The 10,774-nt window shown below is 39.2% G+C and overlaps 1 long non-coding RNA gene across 1 annotated transcript; it reads left to right on the top strand.

Moving 5' to 3' along the window:
• The first annotated feature begins 3,452 nt into the window (after positions 1 to 3,452).
• Positions 3,453 to 9,141, top strand: LOC122177222. Its single transcript, XR_006177984.1, has 3 exons — positions 3,453 to 3,542; positions 3,627 to 3,780; positions 8,933 to 9,141. It is a non-coding gene; the product is annotated as an uncharacterized LOC122177222 (long non-coding RNA).
• Positions 9,142 to 10,774: the final 1,633 nt, after the last annotated feature.

Genomic DNA, 10,774 nt, shown 5'->3' with positions numbered 1-10,774 from the left:
GAGGAATGAGAATACGTGAATGTGTCTTCTCTGTTATGAATGTAATGTATTCAGTTTCAGAAAGTTCCTCCTTCTGTGGCTTTGACTGTCAAAAATGGATGGGAAAATCAAACTTTTGCCTCTGCTAAGGTGAAACTTCCTCCTGCCTCATCTCCTAGATGAAAGATGCCTCTTGGAACTTTGTTTTGAACTCCAGGGAACTTTCTTCCTCTATCTCCCTGTTTTATCAGCTTAAAGCTGGCAAGAGTTAGATAAACCTTTAAGTTATTTCAAAAAATAATTGGCTTATTTTCAATATATTGGTGATAATGCAAATGTGCAGAGCAATCCTGCAAGCACTGCAGACTTTCGGTACCTAAAGGGAGCCTATAAACAGAATGGGAGTCAACTCTTTGAAAGGGTAGATAGTAGCAGGACAAGGAGAAATGGTTTTAAGTTGAAGGAGGGAAAATTAAGGTTGGATGTCAGGGGGAAGTTCTTTACTTTGAGAGTGGTGGGGTGCTGGAACAGGCTGCCCAGAGAGGCTGTGGATGCCCCATCTCTAGAGGTGTTCAAGGCCAGATTGGATGGGGCCCTGGGCAGCCTGGTCTAGCATTAAATGTGGAGGTTGTCGGCCCTGCCTGCAGTGGGGGGACTGGAATTTGATGGTTCTTGAGGTCCCTTCCAACCCAAGCCATTCCATGACTATGATATTTTTAAATTTAAACATGTTAGCAGTATCAGCCATTTAACGAAGAGTCATTTCTGGCTTCATCTTCATTTGAGAGAATCCAAATCAGGTGGGCAATAGTCACTGAGAAACAGTGGCTCGAGTTGACTGAAGGTGTAATTCTGAATTTGGCTGCAACTTCAGATCTGTCTGGAGAAGATGAGTCTGAGAAATTCAGAGCTTTCTGTTCTTGAGGCTGACTCTAGAAATAGTTTTTATAATGTACTCACAGTTGAGTAAATTCGAGTTCTGCCTTGAATAAATAGATTGCTTTTTTTGTTTTGACAAATTCTGGGAGCTAAATTTCAGACCAATCAATTTTAGTTTCATCTAACGCTCTGTCTACAATTAGTGTGAAAAGTTTTCAGAAGGATTTGAAATTACCCCCCATGCAATTTCTTTGATTTAGATTTAGCCATTTAGTCTAGTGGATAATTGGGCTCCATTTCTAATGGGTTGACCTCCATTTGTCATGTGAATTTCTTGATCTTCTTGCAAATGTCAGACTGTATAAGAATACTTTAAGAGAAACAAATGATGCTGCCCATTAAAACTAACTCAGGAAAATAAAATATCTTGCAGAATTCTTTTCTCCCAGAACATGGGGGTGGTTGGAATACACTGGAGCAACGCTACAGAGGAGCATTTAAAGCCAGCAAGAATAAATCTTTAAAGAACAGTTGCAGTAGTAAAAGGGGAACCCTGTGGTTTGATAAAATCACACAGAGAAAACAAAATCAAAATACCTAATCCGTCTTTAAAATATATGAAGTGAATCAGACTCTGTAAGTAACCTTGCTGGGTAGAGCTGTTAAATTGCTGAGCACTCACTTAATGGTCCATCTCATCTTGTTTAATAGACTCATCTGAGGAAGCAGACGGGTAAGCAGGAGGATGGGCCATGTGCCCGGACAGTTCCCGTAGGGCTCTGATGAGCTGCCTTGGAACTGCCAGTACAGAATTTCAAGTTTTAAGCTATCACTATTTAAGGTTTACATTGCACCCAAAATCATAAGCCTCATCCTAATTGCTCCCAGGTGCTAGATTCTCCACAGATAATTGATAAAAGGTTGTGCCTACTCCAAAGTAAGATTGTTAGAATGATAAACATTAAACAATAAATAATGAAATGCATTGATGCCCCTGAAGTATCTGGCAAAACTAACTAATCCTAATTCTGGATTTTCATTTTCAAGCCATCTGCCTGTGTGGCATTCCTACATTATTACTGTTATACTTTTCTTGTGCAGTTTTATTTCTTTTCCCATTCTCTTTTCTGTCTTTATTGACTTCATGTCTTTAAACTGTAGGAGTGTCTCCTTACCCATTTTGCTGAGCCTGAAGGTAGATTTTAGCTTCACTAAGTGAAGATGGGCACTGCAGATTGATTGTAATACATAGTCTCTTTTGTAGGACCAAAGAAATCCAAAGAACAGTATAATTTGTGATGGAACAGAATTGTTCTCTCTTTGAACTGTGTGCATTGCATTTCGTATTCTTTTTACAGCCTTTCTCAAAGCATAACAGAGGTTTCTTTTGGTCTGAAGGGGTATTTAACCTTGGCATTAGGAGTAAATTACTGAACTCCTGTGTAGTCTTTCCCATACTCTGTCTTGAATGGCCAAATGAGTATGATGCTGAACTAGGAATGCCTTAGAGGAGAGCATTTCAGAAAGTCTTCTTTCAAGTAGTATTACAGCAAGAAAAACAGCAGCGGAATAAATGACCCTAAAAGAAAGCACTTCGGCAGTTCAAGTTTGAAAATAATTGAAAACATAAATATTCATCTTGCAAACTTTAATTGTAGGTGTCTGCATCCAAGCTAATTATCTAACTGTCTGACAGTTGGGAAATCTGGTTAGCATGATCAACTGAGTTTAAGATGTGATTAATCTGACCAAGTGCAGGTGAGTTCTACAGGAATAAGGTAAAAGCCCTCCAATCTATGGAGATTGATTGCATTCACTGTATCTCCTAGCCTGAAAATAGATTTAGTAAATATCTGTATCTAGTCATGCAAAGTTACCTTTTTTTTTTCTAAGACTGTGCTGAACAGTTTCTGGAAAATTTGATGTTTCGGCATCTAAGCAAATGTTTCTGCTTATTCTCCTTTCAGTCAGTATTGTAAGCAGTAAATGTGCATGTACAAATCCAAATTTCTACCCACACAAAAATAATCTTTTCCAGGAAATGTTGCATTGGTGTCTGGTTATCACAAACATTAAGTGCCTGCCTATGTGTTTCTCCCAGTTCTAGGCAAAGCACTGAGCAAAACCAAGTTACAGCAAATAATCACAATCCTTCTGAGAGTATTCATTCAGCTTCAATAGTGAGAATTAATCATCAAAACATGACATCTCCTCTTGGTTTGAGTGCCTCTTAGACACTGTGGGAATGAGACATATGAAAGCTTTGGTCTTCCTTCAAGAGCAGTGAAAGTCCTATATGCCTGTATAACCAAGATGTTGTAATCGCAATATAATCAAAAGAGTAAGGCAAAAGCAAACAAGGATCACAAAAGAGAATAAGTAGAAGAGCTTACCCTTGGGTTGAGCTCACTAGAAGATACCAAAAGAGGAGGATCTCCAGAAGAGATCCTTCCCCTCTGGTAGCCAGCTCTTAAATAGGTCCAGGAGGGGTGGAGCCTGGCTCCACCCCTTCCGGCAGCACAGGTGAATTGCCTTCACCTGTGTTCCTCTGGCTGACTCAAGGCTCACCTCAGGTGATTAATCAGAGGTTCAGGCCGTGACTCAGCAGTTCCCATACAATGTCTTGTTACTCACATCCTGAAATTAGAATGTTTCACTGTTCTGATGAATGTTCTGTTGTGCTGGTAATGCTACAGGAGTGTCAGCCTGCTGGTGAAAAGTCACCTGAATGCTTCTCGCTGATGGCTTCATGTGTTTGTTTTAACCAGGAGGGAACATGCTCTTCCCACCAGAATGTGCAGAGCCTACCAAAGGCTGGAACAGATGCTGGTGGATGCCTAACCTCTGCCTTGTGCTACCCTGCTGCTACGGCAGGACACTACAGATTCCTATCAGCTAGACATGGGTGTGCAAAGAAAGCAGGTACCTATGTACAATTTCTATCACTTTTTTTTTTTTTTCCTTCCCATCTTAGTTGCTTAAACAATAAAATTTTAAAAACAAGTATGTTTTACAGTTTTATCTCTATCTCAATAGGCCAATGTAGTTCATACAAGATAAAGATGAAAAGGGATCTAAAATTAAGACTTTCAAGTGGAAAATCATATTAAGAGAGGTGAAATTATAGTAAGAGATATAGAGATTAAATCTTTCATATGATACAGTCTAGGACAAGGGCTGCCTGCAGGGGGTATATCTTATTTACACTAAAATACAACAGAAGAAGTAAGTTCCAACCACAGGGTAGAACAGTGTGGACAGTCTTGCAGTACGGATTTTAATTTGGGCAGTGTAGCTTCAGCCCTGGGCTGCCTTTCAGCTGCTCTTCCAAACTAACTCCCAGGTTGGCCCAAAGTAGTCAAATTATTTTAGGCAGCCTATAATAAAAACTACCTTTTAATTAATTAATTTATTTTATTAGGATGGATAGACTCAGTATGAACCAACTAAAAGTCACTGAATACCACCAAGGCAGCTTTTTTTTCCTGAAACTAGCTTTGATAATTGTAGTCTTTTTGACTGTAGACTTTTGATTGTTCTTTGTTCTTCTATGGGAATACGAAGAAGGAAAATGGAAATTCCCACTAACCACTTCAAAAGTGGCCTGGTGAACAAAATCAATTAACTGCTCCTCTTATCTCTGTACTGGAATCAGATACATTCATGGGAATTACTGTTCTGTGCATATAGCAGTGATTCAGTCACAGGAACTGGAGGATCGTAGCCATAGTATAGAAGAGTGAGAAAGGCAAAAATTGGGATGAAGTTAGAATTCAGCCTATTCAGTGCTGAATAGTCACTTAGGTCTCATCTTAAGTTAATAAACTTGCCAACAAGAATTTGGTTTAGCCAGTCAAAGGTGGTATTGCCAAGCGGAATAATACCCCCTGCTTTCTCCTGCTTGTCCCCATGCTCTTGTTTGTTTGGATACAAGCGTTTACCTGATTGCATGAAGATGCAGACAGCAAATCTGACTTGATCTACATGAAAAAATTGGGTGGGAGAATAGATTTTGGATTTGATTCTTAGCTGGATCTGAGCTGCTGTGGATCATGGCACAACACCATGAGAATGATGATGCTTGTACTGCTGCCCTGTAGCTTAGGTTTAGGAGAAGAGTGAGAAGCTCTTTCCCCTTAGTAGGACTTTGGATTGGCTTAAGCTAACTACAAAACCATGTTTGGATAATATGATTTTTGTTTAGAAGAGGAAAAACTCATGTAATTTACAGTACTTTTGGCACATAACTGTCGTGGAAGTTGTTTAGAAGACATGGTTAAGAAGTGGCTACTTCATCCTCTGTTAACTGGAGATTGCTGCTGAATCTGATGTTGCTGCTCATCCAGAGATGATATTTTCTGCCTGTGTGGGTCAGCACAATGAAGCCTGATGTGAAAGCCATAGTATTTTGAAAAGCTATTTTTAATTTTTTGACATCCGAAGCCTAAAATCTATTAACTACCTTTCTTCTCTATAACAAATAAGATAGAGAATGTACAAATATTTAGAAACTTGCTGAATAATATATGCCGGTGCCAGTGGGACAGGAGAAAAAATGACTGAAAATATGAGAGGCAAACATGATATTAATTTCCATGATTCCCTTTTTATGTACAATTTCCTTTAAGGTTGAGGAAAGGAAATATTCTGAAAACATATTCTAGTCCCCTCAACCCACTACTCCATTTTTCATTTACCTATGCAAATGCATTGAAATGTCTGTGCTGTGGGCTGCTTCTACCCCGCTTAGGATCACCTACTAGATAGGTGGTAGATAGGTGGCTGGACAGATTAGGGAGTGCCTATCATTCTCCTGACAGAAAAAGCTACAGCCTGAACTGTTACAAGTCATCAGATAATGTGATGTCTGCTGGCAGGGTGCTTTCTGAACTTTGGGAGAAGAACTTCGCAATTGAAAGCATGTCCTCACCTACCTGACACAAACCCATGGAAAGGCTGCTTTCACTGGTTTCTCATGACTGCCACTCAGTGTAGTGTCTTTTCTAGTTCTTAGGTGGCTTCTTTTGATAAGTGGCATAGATATTACCACAGCTGTCACGCAAGCTTGGTGTGAAAATCTATTCTGATACTGATCATGAGTTCTCATTTGATATAGGTTTCCCACATGACCTTGGGTTCTGTAGTGACCTTAAATAGCTTATGGATGCAGGGTTGGACTTACTTACGAACAAATATACCTTTTTCTTTTCTTTTTTTTTTTTTTTTTTTTTCTCTGACTTGCATTTAAAGGAGCTGTCCTTTCACTAAACAGAAGTAGATATTCCTTTTTGCTCTCTGTCCCTTATCATTCAATGTAAACACATCTCTCACATAAGAAGTTATTTCCCTGTGGTGATCTGGGAGTTTGTTCCAGATATGATTTCTGCTGCTCCTGGCAAACTTGGTGAACTCTGCTCTCTCACCATGATGTGAACCTGACCCACTTGGCAGAGGTGGAGGTACAAGATTGGGGCTGTACTGAAGGGCCTTTAGTAGGTGATTCTTTGTCACCACAGAGCTTCCTGGAGAGGCAGAGGTGACATAAGAAGAAGAGCCAACATCTCTGTTCCTCTCACCTTGAGAGGCTTTCAATTTTAATTTATCAGCTTTCAATTTTTCATCTGTTTTCCCAGGGATGTTCAATACACAAATTATGGTAGAAATATCTGTCAGAATGTGGGAGATATTTGTTATATATTATAGCCTTGCATTTTTTTTTCCGTGTGCATCTGCCTTACTAAGAAAGTTTTAGCAGGTTTTACAACCATGACTTAATAGAATTTAGTAGATCTAAAAAAATATTACAAACTCATAACAATGCTTATTGGATGATACTGCCATCTTTAAAAGTTCAGCGAGGTATTATTTTTGTCATAAGTTGCTACACAAACAGAAACCAGGATTTTTTCCCCAAGGGAGGTAGGAGATGTTCGTGCTGATGTTCATGTGTCAAAAAATATAGACCTCCCTGTCTTTTTCAGGCGAATTATTCTATGCCTTGTGGTTCACTGAGCCCAGGTACAGGAGGGGTGGGTTTTTTTCTTCCTCTCTTGTGGTTGGAACTGCAGCTTGAAGGCAGTTCCTGAGCTCAGGAGTGCTAATCTCTTACTGGCAGCTCCAAGCCATTAGGGAAGAAACGTCCTAATTTACAGGAGGTGGGAAAGCATGTTGCCATCAGAATAGTTAATTGCAGCTATGAAAAAAGACATTCATTAATAAGGATACCTTAACATATTAGTTACCAGATTATAGACTATTTGTATTTTCTGGGGTATGGCGTATTTATAGTTGCAGTTAAAACAAATAGAATCCAGAATCTCAGTAGTTGTTGGTATGCTGGTTGGAAGCCAAAGCACTGCATGGAAAAAGTAGTTTTTGTACATGAGCAAAAAAGTCTCTACTTGTTTTTCTTTTTGATTATGGAACATTCATCACTGGACAGAGAAATTTTTTGAGTGTGTTGTGCAAAATTCTTCCTAAATTCAATTTGTAGTCTGAAAGGGTTGGAAAGCATTTCTAATGAGAGAGAAATTTCGTGCCATTAAAAGAGAAGCACTGAAAAGGGCTGCTCAGAGTTTTGGTAGCTGCAGAATTATAGACATTTCTGTTAATAAAATGTACTTGTGTTGCATTGCTTTCATTGCCAGGGCAGCCTGGAACTCTCGATGCTGCTGCTTAGCTAAACACTTCTCTTATCCTTACCAAGGACCTGACTCTTCCTCTCAATTATCCTACTCAGAACTGCAATGCAAGGCATATAACCGAGCTGCAGTCATACAGAAGCTGTACCATGTCACTTGGCACAGCTCTTGTGACCATCAGTATCACTAGAGGTGTTCCAGGTTGAATATTAAAAAAGTTATTCCCAGACACACTGGAACAGGCTGCCCAGGAGAATGGTGATGGAGTCACCGTCCCTGGATGTGTTTGAGAAACAAGTAGATGTAGCACTGAGGGACGTGGTTAGTGGGCATGGTGTGATGGGTTGGTGGTAGAACTAGATGATAGAAATCTTTTTCAACCTTAGTGATTCTATGGTTCTGTGACTGAATGTTCACTAAGCTTTAGGCAATAACAAAATAACCAGTGGGAAATATGGGCAGATGGCTAAGTCTTAGAAATTTACTAACGAAATTTGCAGATTATACTAATTTGTGAGAAATAAAAATACCAGTGAGAAAAAAAAATATATGTTAAAATACAACTGGTTCCCAAAGAAAATTGCTACTAATAAAGGCCTTGGGAGAAAATATACAGGCTGGAAATAGATCAAGGGCTTCTTAAGATAAAATGTAAGCACATATACAAAAAGTGAATGAGTTCAGATGGGAAAAGTTCAGATGAAGGGAAAGCTCAGGGTGCAGCCTTGAAACTGAAGATAACAGAGAAATCTAGAGGTGATAATATATAGCGAACTAGACACGACTTTACCTCTCATTTATTTATTATGTAGTATGGCAAAAGAAATGATGAGAACTACCTTTAGGCTATATAGATATGAGGGAGAAGTGAGAGTCCCTTTCCATGTATGATGAGACAGGAACTATTTCATTATGCTCTGAGCATCCTGTAACCAAAAATACATTATCAGAATGGAATCTGAGAGAGGAAACTGGCAAAAATAGTGAACAAAGAGAACTGAACATACCAAGCTTGACTGAATCATAATTAAATGAGTTTCAGATATGGAAAGAGTTAAGAGCTGAGAAGGAATGTGATAAGAAGTAATGACATGAAGTTAAAGAAGGAAAAATTAGATGTAATATTATGAATAATTTGAATTGAACAGACTGAGCAATTGTGGGAAGAAGGGGGATTTTGGACAAACACACCAGGGAAAACCCTCATTTTTACACATTTTTAATGTCCACAGAACAGACGGAGTCAGGCTTTTAATGTCTCACTTAAAAGATGCCTGCAGATGGTGTTTTTTCATGCATTTGAAAAATGAATTTCTACATTTTGATTATGTTGTCATTAGCAGTAGCCTTACTCAGTAATTAGGAAGCTGGTTCCTAGCATGTGTGTGAGAGACATACTGAGAAAGGAGGATTCTATCTCTTTGTTTCCACAGGGCTATAAATAATGCAACCAGCAACATCATGAAAAGAGTAGAAGAAATTCAAACAATAACTATGCTAACTGGAAATATTTTATTGTTCAATGAAAAACAGCTGAGCTCCATCACAAAAGGTCACTTTAATTGGAAGTGCTGACTGTGGCCAAGAAAGGAAAGGAAATTCCATGAGAGAAGGGTTTTCCTTACAGAAAATGCAGTCTCTTTGCTAGGTAAGTAACTCTGAATTAATACAGATTTTAGACACAAAGGTTCATGTAGCAGGGTATTTCAGGTGAGTTTTTCTTTCATTCTTAGGTGGCTGTTTAAAACAAGGGAGAATAAGCCAGAAACCATGCAATCTGCAATCAAGGAAAGGGCAAGAACATGGCAGAGGGCTGCAAGAGTGTTTTTTCTCTGGAAAACAGTCACTGCTTCTCCTGCAGTGTGCTTAGTTAGCAGCAGCCAAGAGCCAGAGCTGCCTGCCACCCATTCCTTTCCCTGAGCAACCTTTTTGGCTCTCAGAAATGAAAAAAAAAAAGCAAAGTAAAACCAACTCTGAACCCCTTGGCTCTCTTGGAAATTGAAATGATGAGTTCCTCTCCATGACATGTTTGTTCCAATCTGCAGATTGTGTATGTGTGATTGGTGGTATCATCATTCTCAGCTTAAAGACTGCACACGTTTTACAGCAGGTGAGCATCTGTGTCTCTTACAGCCCATGTTAAATATGCAGTTGCACTGCTAAATATCTCCAGTATGCTGAAACATGTACAGTGCTCTGTCCAGAAAACTTCCCCTCATCCAGAGGATGAACTTGGGCCACACAGCTCCTGCTGGGACCTCTCTGAGCTGTGAGTCTTCAGGCAAGATGCCAAATGTGCCTGCAGATACCGGTACTACAAGCAAGAAATCATTGGAGTATGCAAGCTGCTCTCTAAACTACCTCTTACAGAGTTGCTGTGGTCTTTTCTGAACACTGTCATTGCTTTCTTGCTATCTTCCTCTCAATATATGAAAGAGCTGCTGACAAGGATCTCTGTACTTCTTCCTCTAACCTTCTTACCTTTCAATTCACCAAATCCCACCAGTAGTTTTTCAATCTTTTTCGTCAAATTCAAAAACCTGTCTTCACATTGTCTGGGCTATCTATAATGTGACCCAGGCATTTCCACTTTAATTTGCTTGAAAATCCTATTTCTTTCTAGCTTTCTATTATCATTCTTGTTCTCTCACCCTGCTCCTCCTTTCATCTACTTTTTTTCTATTTTTAGCTTTCAAATTTCTTTCTCATCAAAATCCATTTTTTTGGTACTGATCAGAGGAATGTCTTCCCCATTAATGTCTTTCCTTTAATTGATCTCACATGTAGTTAACTGAGATTTTTCTATGCTTTTCCAGTCAAAGCCATTTGTATTATGAGCTTCTTACAAACCTCATTCTCTGGAGGAAAATAGCAGTTTTTCCTCCATTTCTGAGTTTAATACTGATTTGGCTGCAACTCGTTCAGGAGAAAAGCCTTTGGCAAGATGATGTTTGGCCATAGGGAGGAAAAAAAGAGCAGACTGTGCCAAAGCATAAACAGAATTGTAGAATTTCCCAGCATTTTTCATGGACTACTGGTTGGACCAAGAGCTGAACGTCTGAATTAAATTTTATAAGACTATCCACTCCTCAAGTGGACACATATTGAGTGTACAATCTGGACATGTATTGGTTCCTCGTTTGAAAAGCCTCAAATAATTGTGCTAGAGAGGAGCCTTGTTTTAGTCTGAACTTTTAACGCTGCTGGTTTGGGAAGCAGCAGGCAGCCACTGTAAAATTGGTCGATTGCTTTCCTTCACTGAAGAAATCAATGGT

The sequence above is a fragment of the Lagopus leucura genome, unplaced genomic scaffold (assembly GCF_019238085.1).
Source record: "Lagopus leucura isolate 7727_CA_CO unplaced genomic scaffold, USGS_WTPT01 Super-Scaffold_100001, whole genome shotgun sequence".
Lineage (NCBI taxonomy): Eukaryota > Metazoa > Chordata > Aves > Galliformes > Phasianidae > Lagopus > Lagopus leucura.
This window is presented reverse-complemented; position numbering and strand designations above follow the sequence as displayed.